Source organism: Ovis canadensis, chromosome 1 (genome assembly GCF_042477335.2).
Source record: "Ovis canadensis isolate MfBH-ARS-UI-01 breed Bighorn chromosome 1, ARS-UI_OviCan_v2, whole genome shotgun sequence".
Taxonomy (NCBI): domain Eukaryota; kingdom Metazoa; phylum Chordata; class Mammalia; order Artiodactyla; family Bovidae; genus Ovis; species Ovis canadensis.
In genome coordinates, this window is record NC_091245.1 from 278,475,290 (window position 1) to 278,489,512 (window position 14,223).

The window sequence follows — 14,223 nt, forward strand, 5'->3', positions numbered from 1 at the left end:
CAGCAAACATTATCCTCAATGGCAAAAAAGTGAAGGCATTTCCTCTAAAATCAGGATGAAGACCAGGGTGCCCACTCTCACCACCACTATTCAACATAGTTTTGGAAATAAGTCATAGCCTCAGAAATCAGAGAAGAAAAAGAAATGAAAAGAATCCAGATTGGAAAAGAAGAAGTAAAACTCTCACTGTTTGTAGATGACATGATCCTCTACATAGAAAACCTAAAAGATACTACCAGAAAATTACTAGAGCTAATCAATGAACATAGTAAAGTTGCAGGATATAAAATTAATACACAGAAATCCCTTGCATTCCTATACACTAACAATGAGAAAACAGAAAGAAATTAAGGAAACAATCCTATTCACTATTGCAACAAAAATAATAAAATACTTAGGAATAAATTTACCTAAAGAAACAAAAAACCTATATATAGAAAACTAGAAAACACTGATGAAAGAAGTCAAAGAGGACACTAATAGATGGAGAAATACACCATGTTCACTGATCGGAAGAATCAATATAGTGAAAACGAGTGTACTGCTCAAAGCAATTTGTACATTCAATACAATCCCTATCAAGCTACCAACTGTATTTTTCACAGAACTAGAACAAATAATTTCACAATTTGTCTATACAACGTAAAACCCCTCGAATAGCCAAAGCAATATTTAGAAAGAAGAATGGAACTGGAAGAATCAACCTTCCTGACTTCAGACTATACTACAAAGACACGGTCATCAAGACAGTATGGTATTGTATTGGCACAAAGACAGAAATATAGGTCAATGGGACAAAATAGAAAGCCCAGAGATAAATCCATTAGCCTATGGACACCTTATCTTTGACAAAGGAGGCACAAATATACAATGGAGGAAAGACAGTCTCTTTAACAAGTGGTGCTGGGAAAACTGGTCAACTGCAAGTAAAAGAATGAAATTAAAACACTTGCTAACACCATACACAAAAATAAACTCAAAGGGGGTTAAAGATCTAAAGATAAAACCAGAAATTATAAAACTCTTAGAGGAAAAGATAGGGAGAACAGTCTCTGACATGTCACAGCAAGATCTTCTATGACCCAGCTCTCAGAGTAATGAAAATAAACACAAAAAATCAAAAAGTGGGGGAAAGAACTAAACAGACAATTCTTAAAAAAAAACAAAACACCAAACAAACCATGCAGATGGCTAATAAACACATGAAAAGATGCTCAACATTACTCAATTTAAAGAAATTAAAATCAAAACCACAATGAGGTATCATCTCATGCTGGTCAGAATGGCCACTATCAAAAAGTCTACAAATAATAAATGCTGGAGAGTGTGTGGAGAAAAGAGAACCCTCTTACACTGTTGATGGGAATGCAAACTGGTATAGCCACTATGGTGAACAGTGTGGAGATTCTTAAAAAACTGGGAATAGAACTGCCATATCACCCAGCAATCCCACTTCAGGGCATACACACCAAGGAAACCAGAACTGAAAGAGACGTGTAGCCCAATGTTCATCGCAGCACTGTTTACAATAGCCAGGACATGGAAGCAACCTAGATGTCCATCAGCAGGTGAATGGATAAGAAAGTTGTGGTACATACACACAATGGAGTATTACTCGGCCTATAAAGGACACATCGAGTCAGTTCCAGTGAGGTGGACAAGCCTGAAGCCCATCATGCAGCGTGAAGTAAGTCAGAGAGAGAACTCTGTACTAATATAGGATATTAGTACATACACATGGAGTCCTGTATGCAAGGCAGCGGAAGAGACACAGACGTGAAGGACAGACTTATGGACTCTGTGGGAGGGGCCGAGAGTGAGGTGATTTGAGAGAATAGCACTGAAACATGTATATCACCATATGTGAAACAGAGACCAGGGCAAGCTCAATGCATAAAGCAGGGCACTCAAAGCGGGTGCTCTGGGACAACCCAGAGGGATGGGGTGGGGAGGGTGGTGGGAGGGGACTTTGGGATGAGGGGGACACTTGTGTACCCATGGCTGAGTCATGTCCATGTATGGCAAAAAAATCACAATATTGTAAAGTGATTATCCTCCAATTAAAATTAATTCAGTTCAGTTCAGGTCAGTCGCTCAGACATGTCCAACTCTTTGCGACCCCATGAATCGCAGCACACCAGGCCTTCCTGTCCATCACCAACTCCCGGAGTTCACCCAAACCCACGTCCATCGAGTCGGTGATGCCATCCAGCCATCTCACCTTCTGTCGTCCCCTTTTCCTCCTGCCCCCAATCCCTCCCAGCATCAGAGTCTTTTCCAGTGAGTCAACTCTTTGCATGAGGTGGCCAAAGTACTGGAGTTTCAGCTTCAACATCATTCCTTCCAAAGAACACCCAGGACTGATCTCCTTTAGAATGGACTGGTTGGATCTCCTTGCAGTCCAAGGGACTCTCAAGAGTCTTCTCCAACACCACAGTTCAAAAGCATCAATTCTTCTGTGCTCAGCCTTCTTCACAGTCCAACTCTCGCATCCATACATGACCACTGGAAAAACCATTGCCTTGACCAGACAGACCTTTGTTGGCGAAGTAATGTCTCTGCTTTTGAATATGCTATCTAGGTTGGTCATAACTTTTCTTCCAAGAAGTAAGTGTCTTAATTTCATGGCTGCAGTCATCATCTGCAGTGATTTTGGAGCCCAAAAAATAAAGTCTGACACTGTTTCCGCTGTTTCCCCATCTATTTCCCATGAAGTGATGGGACTGAATGCCATGATCTTCGTTTTCTGAATGTTGAGCTTTAAGCCAACTTTTTCACTCTCCTCTTTCACTTTCATCAAGAGGCTTTTTGGTTCCTCTTCACATTCTGCCATAAGGGTGGTGTCATCTGCATATCTGAGGTTATTGATTTTTCTCCTGGCAATCTTGATTAATTAAAAAAGATGTGGTGTATATATATGTATATATATACACGCACACATACACACATTATATATATACACACACAATTGAATATTACTCAACCGTAAAGACTTCCCTGATAGCTCAGACAGTAAAACATCTGCTTACAATGTGAGAGACCTGGGTTCGATCCCTGGGTTGGGAAGATCCCCTGGAGAAGGCAATGGCACCCCATTCCAGTACTCTTGCCTGGAAAATCCGCTGGATGTAGGAGCCTGGTAGGCCGCAGTCCATGCGGTCGCCAAGAGTCAGACACGACTGAGCAGCTTCACTTTCCCTTTTCCTTTCCTGCACTGGAGAAGGAAATGGCAGCCCACTCCAGTGTTCTTGCCTGGAGAATCCCAGGGATGGGGGAGCCTGGTGGGCTGCCGTCTATGGGGTTGCACAGAGTTGGACACGACTGAAGCGACTTAGCCACAGTAGCAGCAGCATACATAAAATAGATAACCAAAAGGACCTCGTGTACAGCACAGGGAACGCTGCCCAGTATCATGTAATACTTGTACAAGTAAAGAATCTGAAAAAGAATGAATATTTGTGTGTTTATAACCGAATCACTTTGCTGTATACCTGAAACACTGTAAATCACCTATACGCCAATAGGTTTTTAAAAAAACATTGAATGGAATGGGATAAATTTTTCTTAGACATGTTTTTCTTGGATTCTCTCACCTCTGGTTCTATTTAGGAATGACTGGCTCCTAGTTCCATTGCACAGCTCTCCTCCTGGGATATGGTTTCATTGAACTCCTGCTTTAGAAAGAGTATTTCTTACATTCCATGTCTTCTTCCTTGTATTTCTGTTTAGAGCCCCAAGTTACTTTTTACAAAGGATTAGTGGAGACCATTAGAAAAGACCCTGATGCTGGGAAAGACTGAAGGCAGGAGGAGAAGGGGACGACAGAGGATGAGATAGTTGGACGGCATCACTGACTCAATGGACATGAGTTTGAGCAAGCTCAAGGAGATGGTGAAGGACAGGGAAGCCTGGCGTGCTGCAGTCCATGGGGTCACAAAGAGTCAGACATGACTGAGTGACTGAACAACAACAAAGTGGAGATAAACATTTTGTCTAAGAATGCAAGATTTTGTCATGCAATAGAATTTTTGGTTCAAAATAATTTCTACTTATAACTTTAAAGGATGATTCCATTATCTTCCAGCAGCTGATGATGCTTCTATGGTTCTCCTTCATCTGTAGGTAAACTTGTTCTTTTGTGGTGGCTCAAAGCTTCTTTTGAAGCCTCCCTGGTGGGTTAAGGGTAAAGAATATGCCTGCCAATGCGGGAGACACAGGTTCAATCCCTAGGTTGGAAAGATCCCCTGGAAAAGGAAATGGCACCCCACCCCGGTATTCTTGCCTGGGAAATCCCATGGGCTGAGGAGCCTGGTGGGCTACAGTCCCTGGGGTCGTAAAAAAAGTCAGAGACAATGCAGGGACTAGACAACAACAACAATAGCAGCAATTGTCTTCAGTAGTCTGAAATCTCAGTAGACTGCTAATATCACTAAAAAGTACGAGTCTTCCTACGTTTATCCTCTCAGGCACTTTGTGATTGCCTTCAATCTCATGGCCTCTGTCATTTCTCAGCTCAAGAAATTTTCTCCAATCGTGTTTTCCCTTCATTTGCTTAGTTTCTTCTTGTATCTTGCTCATGAATCTCAACTGATGCCCCATGCATTCTCCATTTCATTGCAATTCTCCTCAGTGTTCTGGGAGATCTACTCTTTTATTTTTTCCCATCTTTTCTGTCAAATTTATTATGACAATCACATTTTAAGAGTTTTCAAAATTAATTTTGTTGAAGCTTTACAATGTTATGTTAGTTTTTGCTGTACAGCAAAGTAAATCAGCTATTAACATGTGTTTATACATACCTGCTCTTTTTCTGTCTTTCTTTCCCATTCAGGCCACCACAGAGCACTGAGTAGAGTTCCCTGAGCTGCGCAGCAGGTTCAGACTCAGTTCAGAGCAGTCGCTCAGCCGTGTCCGACTCTTTGCCACCCGACGGATGGCAGCACGCCAGGCCTCCCTGTCCATCACCAGCTCCTGGAGTCTACTCAAACTCATGTCCACTGAGTTGGCGATGTATCCAACCATCTCATCCTCTGTCGTCCCCTTCTCCTCCCACCTTCAATCTTTCCCAGCATCAGGGTCTTTTCAAATGAGTCAGCTCTTCGCATCATGAGGCCAAAGAATTGGAGTCTCAGATTCAACATCAGTCCTTCCAGTGAACATTCAGGACTGATTTCCTTCAGAATGGACTGGTTGGATCTGCTTGCTGTCCAAGGCACTCTCAAGAGTCTTCTCCAACACCACAGTTCAAAAGGATCAATTTTTTGGTGCTCAGCTTTCTTTATAGTCCAAATCTCACATCCATACATGACCACTGGAAAAACCATAGCCTTGGCTAGACAGACCTTTGTTTACAAAGTAGTGTGTCTGCTTTTTAACATGCTGTCTATGTTGGTCATAAGTTTTCTTCCAAGGAGTAAGTGTCTTTTAATTTCATGGCTTCAGTCACCATCTGCAGTGACTTTGGAGCCCCCCCAAAAGTAAAGTCAACTACTGTTTCCACTGTTTCCCCATCTATTTTCCATGAAGTGTTGGGACCAGATGCCATGATCTTACTTTTCTGAATGTTGAGCTTTAAGCCAATTTTTTCACTCTTCTCTTTCTCTTTCATCAAGAGGCTTTTTAGTTCTTATTCACTTTCTGCCAGAATGGTGGTATCATCTGCATAACTGAGATTATTGATATTTCTCCCAGCAATCTTGATTACAGCTTGTGCTTCCTCCAACCCAGCATTTCTCATTTCTATGCAGATGTCCTCTGCATAGAAGTTAAATAAGCAGGGTGACAATATACAGCCTTGACGTACTCCTTTTCCTATTTGGAACCAGTCTGTTGTTCCATGTCCATTTCTAACTGTTGCTTCCTGACCTGCATACAAATTTCTCAAGAGGCAGATCTGGTATTCCCATCTCTTTCAGAATTTTCCACAGTTTATTGTGATCCACACAGTCAAAGGCTTTGGCACAGTCAATAAAGCAGAAATAGATGTTTCTCTGGAACTCTCTTGCTTTTTTGATAATCCAGCAGATATTGGCAATTTGATCTATTTTATATATGTAAAGGCATGACAGTCATATTTTTAATTGCCAGAATCTCTTATCTTTGATTGCTCCTTTTTATGACAGTCACTTCTTATTTTACAAATGTAGCTTTTTCACACCTGGGGCAAGGAAGCTGCACTTTCATACTCCTGAATCTCACAGTCATATAATGCACAAATATCTGTCTAGTAGCTTGAAGGAAGTTCTTTAAAACAAGATCCTGAGAGGTCTACAGGATCTGGATGGAACACTGAAGTTATACCCTACTGTTCCACTTTTGACTTGGTGTGACATTCTTTTACTTATCTTGTGAATATGATTAAAAAGAATTGTTCAGTTCAGTTCAGTTCAGTCGCTCAGTCGGGTCCAACTCTTTGCAACCCCATGAATCACAGCACGCCAGGCCTCCCTGTCCATCACCAACTCCTGTAGTTCACTCAGACTCACATCCATCGAGTTGGTGATGCCATCCAGCCATCTTATCCTCTGTCGTTCCCTTCTCCTCCTGCCCCCAATCCCTCCCAGCATCAGAGTCTTTTCCAATGAGTCAGCTCTTCACATGAGGTGTACAAAGTACTGGAGCTTCAGCTTTAGCCTCATTCCTTCCAAAGAAATCCCAGGGCTGATCTCCTTCAGAATGGACTGGTTGAATCTCCTTGCAGTCCAAGGGACTCTCAAGAGTCTTCTCCAACACCACAGTTCAAACGCATCAATTCTTTGGCACTCAGCCTTCTTCATAGTCCAACTCTCACATCCATACATGACCACTGGAAAAACCATAGCCTTGACTAGATAGACCTTAGACGGCAAAGTAATGTCTCTGCTTTTGAATATGCTATCTAGGTTGGTCATAACATTCCTTCCAAGGAGTAAGCGTCTTTTAATTTCATGGCTGCAATCACCATCTGCAGTGATTTTGGAGCCCCCCAAATAAAGTCTGACACTGTTTCCACTGTTTCCCCATCTATTTCCCATGGAGTGATGGGACCAGATGCCATGATCTTCGGATTTATCAGAACTTTTTTGTCATTCTCTGGGTCTTACTTACTGGCAAGATGGAATTGGAATTAAACCAGACAGGGCAGGAAAAATGGTTAAAGTTAACTGGATTTATTCAAGGTGAGGAAATTAAGAGCTGCCATTACATAGAGATTAGGGAGTCTTAAGAGAGAAAAAGAGTTACGTTGGGAGGTATGGGCTTTTATGAGAAGTCCATGGAATATGGTCAGTTGTTAGAGGTTTCTTGGGCCAAGAATGATGAAAAGCTCCAATTTAAGTCATGTATTCTCCCTCAAGGGCTTGCCAGGTGGCGCCTGTGGGAAAGCACCCACCTGCCAGTGCAGGCGACGTAAGAGATGCGGGTTCAGTCCCCAGGTCAGAACGATCCCTGGGAGAGGGCACGGCAACCCACTCCAGGATTCTTGCCTGGGTAACCCCATGGATAGAGGAGCCTGGCGGGCTACAGTCCATGGAGCCGCAGAGTCGGACACGACTGAACTGATGCAGCACACAGGCACACCCTCCCTTATCCATGAGCTCATTGCTGAAGAGGTTGCAAACAAATAAGCATTTACTCTAAATAAAGGGTCAAAGACTGAGAAAGATGAGATAACAGTGGCGGTGAATCTTTCCCTCGCTATGAATGTTAGATTAATTGGAGAACTCAGTTTCATGTATCTTACAGTAATTTTTACATTAAAAAATCTGACATTTGTGAATGTTGCCTAGATTAGGATGGCGGTTGAATTATTCCTGAAGACTCTTGACATAATCTACTCTGATTTTTTTTTTCCTTTTTAGTATTTTTCAAGTGGGCATGGGAAAAAAGGAGTAACTTTTTGTCCTGGTGAGATTTCCACATTTCTACCTAAACCTTCTAGTAAAAAATCTTTATTAAACTTTTTCTTTTTGAAAAGGCACTAGATTGAGAATTTAGTGCCCTTGGGGAAGTTTCCAAATGGGCTTTCCATTGGTAAATGTGCCAGTCTTTGCCTCTGTGGGTTGCAAAATATTACCATTAATTTGTCTGATGGCATTGCTCAAAGCTATACAATACACCTATCAAACAAGTTATTCATTTTTAGAAATGTAATTGGATTAGTGAATGCATTCATAATGGGGTACCAGTTCCACTCGGCACATTAGATGGAAGCCCTGCCTTTTATTTCTTTGGTGTCTCTCCAGATGAGGTAGGACAGGATTCTGGTACATCGGGTTGGATACGTTTAAGGCTATTGCTCCATCATTTCCTCTAAGACTTTGTTGATGACCCTTGGAAATATGCAACATTAGTATACATTCTAGAATCTACTGAGAAACAAGCACTAAGGGAATATTCACTTTTGAAATTTTGAGAAAGAGAAGTACAGTCATATAGGCATGGAGATGAAAACACTTATTAAATTTAAACATTAAGTGTAAAATCAACTGAGCATTACCCTTTAATCTTATAAACTTCTAAATAAATCAAGCCCAGCAGCTTCAGGTTGACACAAAAGACAGGTTTCCCCTTCTCCTCTCTCCTAGGACTTACCACATCAATATACACACAGAAATAAAACTAGCATCATCCCTATCCATTTGTTTCTATTTACCACTATCTTCTTCAGAAATCTGTATGCAGGTCAGGAAGCAACAGTTAGAACTGGACATGGAACAACAGACTGGTTCCAAATAGGAAAAAGAATACGTCAAGGCTATATATTGTCACCCTGCTTATTTAACTTATATGCAGAGTGCATCATGAGAAACGCTGGGCTGGAAGAAACACAAGCTGGAATCAAGATTGCCGGGAGAAATATCAATAACCTCAGATATGCAGATGACACCACCCTTATGGCAGAAAGTGAAGAGGAACTAAAAAGCCTTTTGATGAAAGTGAAAGAGGAGAGCGAAAAAGTTGGCTTAAAACTCAACATTCAGAAAACGAAGATCATGGCATCCGGTCCCATCACTTCATGGGAAATAGATGGGGAAACAGTGGAAACAGTGTCAGACTTTATTTGGGGGGCTCCAAAATCACTGCAGATGGTGACTGCAGCCATGAAGTTAAAAGACGCTTACTCCTTGGAAGGAAAGCTGTGACCAGCCTAGATAGTATATTCAAAAGCAGTGACATTACTTTGTCGACTAAGGTCCGTCTAGTTAAGGCTATGGTTTTTCCAGTGGTCATGTATAGATGTGAGAGTTGGACTGTGAAGAAGGCTGAGCGCCGAAGAACTGATGCTTTTGAACTGTGGTGTTGGAGAAGACTCTTGAGAGTCCCTTGGACTGCAAGGAGATTCAACCAGTCCATTCTGAAGGAGATCAGCCCTGGGATTTCTTTGGAAGGACTGATGTTAAAGCTGAAGCTCCAGTACTTTGGCCACCCCATGCAAAGAGTTGACTCATTGGAAAAGACTCTGATGCTGGGAGGGATTGGGGGCAGGAGGAGAAGGGGACGACAGAAGGTGAGATGGCTGGATGGCATCACTGACTCGATGGACATGAGTCTGAGTGAACTCCGGGAGATGGTGATGGATGGGGAGGCCTGGCGTGCTGTGGTCCATGGGGTTGCAAAGAGTCGGACATGACTGAGTGAATGAACTGAATTTAACTGAACTGAACCACTGTCTTAAAAAAAAATTATTCCTTGATTTTGAAATACGGAGACATTGATAACAAATTTCAAATAAAAACCCGCACACAATAGTAGGTATGAGAACATTCCCCATGGTTAAAGACCTCCTGATATTTACCACTCAACAGTTTCTCAGGCACCTGTAAAAGGCTTTCAGGTTAGCTGTTGCAAACCCAAACATTATGGCCCTGTCCCATCCATCTTTAGAATCCAGGAAACAGGTCAGTATTCTAACTACAGGCCATTGAATCTATATGCAAGCTTTCAAAGTTGCTCACTACAAGGAAGTAGAATTCTTTAATTAATCATGTAACATTTTAGAAACCTATTTTGTTATAAGGACTCATTGTATACATTTTTTTGATCTCTGTTAATGGTCTATGATAGGTAAGTGTAAAGATTTATGCCTTACCAAGAAAAGTCCAATTGAGCATATTTTGTTTAAATTAATAAAGAACCGTGCAGAGAATTGGAGGTTGAAGGCTTAGGTAATGAATAAGAGAAACAGATGCGGATGAAATATGACTTCCTTCGTGTGCTGTATTTCAGGGAATCTTTAATTCACCTGAATATGGCCATGAGTTATGCTTAGAGTATTGTATTAGAATTCCTAGTAGAAAGGGATTTAGATATACACGTAAAGTTAAATATGGTTAGACAGTAAAATATTGATTGCTTACCACAAACAGTGCAGCAGGGTATCCAACACTTGTTTTCCTTGTGGAACATAATAAGGTAATTAATTTATCTCTGGCTGAGTTTTATTTGTGAAATTTTTTTTTGGTGGAATAGATTTGACTGTGTTTTGTGTGTGTGTCCAGCAGCTCTCTATTTGTGCTATAATAACCATGTGCAGTTTGTAGCAACCCTTTAATACTCATCACCTTGGAAATGGGGGTACTTTCTTCTTGTTTGAAACAGTGCAGTATAAGGCTCAGCAGTAAGGCAGCTCTCTGGATATAAAAGCTAATGACTAATAGGAGAGTTCTGACCCTCTGAATTGCGCTTACTGTTCACCAGTGATTATGTCATTAGGAGTGAATTAGATAGTCAATGAGGTGAATCTTCAGATCAAAGCTGCCACTTTGAAATTTCCAATAATCTGTTCACTTGTAGGATTAGGGTGGTATTTAACAGCCATTGCTGTTCTACTGCTGGGGTTATGTGGCTGTGAAAAACAGTTTTCTTATGGGATCTTTTTTTTTTTCTCTCTTCTGTTTTTTCTTTGGAGTCACTGCAGGTTTTTAGGGCTAGAGTTCTCTGGTCATTTATTCCTGGTATGAAAACCAAGCTAGAGCCAAAGTGATCCACTGTTCACTATCTGGAAATCACAGGAGCGCAGGGTTAAGGACTGCCCTGACCTTGGACACTGCGGAAATGTTGATGGACGGTTTTATTTTTTCTGCATGCTATTGTTACTATCTAAATAAGGTAAAGAAAAGTGACGACGATCATTTTTTTGTTTTCTGTCTACTGGAAGAATTCATGTATGACTTTTTATATCTAGTTTTGCATGCATTTTTTTTTTTACTTCAAAGCATTAGTTCTTCTGGGGGGTACTCAGCTATTTAATAGAGAAGGCAGTGGCACCCCACTCCAGTACTCTTGCCTGGAAAATCCCATGGATGGAGGAGCCTGGTGGGCTGCAGTCCATGGGGTCGCTGAGGGTCGGACACGACTGAGCGACTTCACTTTCACTTTTCACTTTCATACATTGGAGATGGAAATGGCAACCCACTCCAGTGTTCTTGCCTGGAGAATCCCAGGGACGGGGGAGCCTGGTGGGCTGCCGTCTATGGGGTCATGCGCAGTCGGACATGACTGAAGCGACTTAGCAGCAGTAGCGGCAGCTATTTAATAGGAATAACACTAAAATAGTAGCTGATCTTTTTTTTTTTTTTTTTTTGCCTGTTTGCTGCGTCCTGGATGCCGTGCTAGGGGCATTATCTGCGTTGTCCCAGGTAGCTCTCACTGCACACTATCAAGTTTCAGGGGATAAACAGGGAACCTGCTAAGATTGTAATGCAGATAGTGACCTGCAGATAGTGGCGTAAAGTTCTTTGCGTGCAGAGAATCACATTATTGATTACAAGCCTCCTTGCCCCATTCAGATTTACTGATTTGAAGAACAATGTTTTCTAGTAACACAGAGGAAAAATTATGATAAAACTTACTCGAGGGGAAAAGCAGACAAATAATAATTGAGGCATGCAGCAACAATGTAAGAAGAAAACTCCCATCAAAAGCAAAACAACTCTGGGCCATGGAGTGAAAGAGCTTACCAGGATTCAGGCGAAACTACTGAACCGAGTACTGTGTAAATGGCAATTATTATTTGCTAAATTATTTTCTTGGGCTACATTCTTCTGTTTGTGGGATCCTAGCTCCCCTACCAGGGACTGAATCCAGGACCCTGCTGTGAAAGTGTGCAGTCCCAACCACGGGGCTCCCAGAGAATTCCCTGGAAAATAGAAACTACAGCAAGTCCCGTACACACAAACCTTCAAGGTGTGAACTTTCAAAGGTGTGAACATGCATTGCATCAATGTCAGACGGAGGCCAGGCTGCAGCTGCAGCTCGCCCTCCATCTCCCATGGCTGACGGCCTTCAGCTCTACCATCTCCCGCCTCCTCTATCTCCTCTAGTCAGCAACTCTTCTTGCCTGTGGACTCAACACCAGCCCCTGTGTGACAGCTGTTGTACTGGACTACTGTACCGTTCAAGGTACTGCCTTGTAAGACTAGAAATGTTTTCTTTGTGTTTGTTTTTTATGTATTATTTGTGTGAATAAATATTACACAATTTGTATGAACATATTTGTGTGAATATCTATTACAGTACAGTACTTTATAGCCAGTTGTGTTAGCTGGGTACCTAGGCTAACTTTGTTGGATTTATGAATAAATTAGACTTATGAACACCCTCTTGGAAGAGAATTCATTCATATATAGGGGATTTACTGCATTGATAGAGAAGTCTGGCGAGTTTTCTAAACTTTGAGATAAGAAAAAATTTCCTTTGAGACTTCTTTGACCCAGGGATTATTCAGAAGTATGTTGCTTCAATTCTAGTTTTTGATGTTTTTCTATTATCTTAAGAAGAGTTCCTGGTCCATATGATACTGGAAACCAAGTGATTAGATCAGAATTTCCTAAATGTACTTGGTACATTCCTAAAGTGGGATTTCTAACTAGCTACCTTGAGGAAAGAGTCAAATATGTTTGGGAAATACCAAGTTCAGTTCAGTCGCTCAGTTGTGTCTGACTCTTTGCGACCCCATGAACCACAGCATGCCAGGCCTCCCTGTCCATCACCAACTCTAGAAGTTTACCCAAACTCATGTCTATTGAGTCGGTGATGCCATCCAACCATCTCATCCTCTGTCGTCCCCTTCTCCTACCGCCTTCAATCTTTCCCAGCATCAGGGTCTTTTCCAATGAGTCAGTTCTTCACATCAGGTGGCAAAACTATTGGAGTTTCAGCTTCAGCATCAGTCCTTCCAATGAATATTCAGGACTGATCTCCTTTAGGATGGACTGGTTGGATCTCCTTGCAGTTCAAGGGACTCTCAAGAGTCTTCTCCAACACCACAGCTCAAAAGCATCAATTTTTTGGTGCTCAGTTTTCTTTATAATCCAACTCTCACATCCATACATGACTACTGGAAAAACCATAGCTTTGACTAGACAGACCTTTGTTGACAAAGTAATGCGTCTGCTTTTTAATAGGCTGTCTAGGTTGGTCATAACTTTCCTTCCAAGGAGTAAGTGTCTTTTAATTTCATGGCTGCAGTCACCATCTGCAGTGATTTTGGAGCCCAGAAAAATAAAGTCTGACAGTTTCCATTGTTTCCCCATCTATTTCCCATGAAGTGATGAGACCAGATGCCATGATCTTACTTTTCTGAATGTTGAGCTTTAAGCCAGCTTTTTCACTCTCCTCTTTCACTTTCATCAAGAGGCTTTTTAGCTCCTCTTCACTTTCTGCCATAAGGGTGGTGTTATCTGCATATCTGAGGTTATTGCTATTTCTCCCGGCAATGTTGACTCCAGCTTGTGCTTCATCCAGCCCAGCGTTTCTCATGATGTACTCTGCATAGAAGTTAAATAAGTAGGGTGACAATATACAGCCTTGACGCACTCCTTTTCCTATTTGGAACCAGTGTGTTGTTCCATGTCCAGTTCTAACTGTTGCTTCCTGACCTGCATACAGGTTTCTCAAATGGCAGGTCAGGTGGTCTGGTATTCCCATCTCTTGTTAAACAAAGTTAAGCAGATTTGTTTCAAATTTTGAAGAATGGAGTGAAATACGCCTTTCCTGCAGACATTTAGTCAATGAGCTTACTTACCTGTGTTCTTTTCAATGAATCTTTTGGGATCTGACTTGAGAATAACTTTAGATAAAAATCTTGAATTATGGTCACTGAGAAAATTTTTAAGGATGCTGAAAAGAATCATGGCCCTTATGCCTGAGAGTAGTGGGTTTAGATGTTTTTTTCCCTTCCTCCAAGCTGGAAGTAAGCTGCTACCACAGAGAGTGAAAACCACCTCTGCTGTTGCGTAGCTG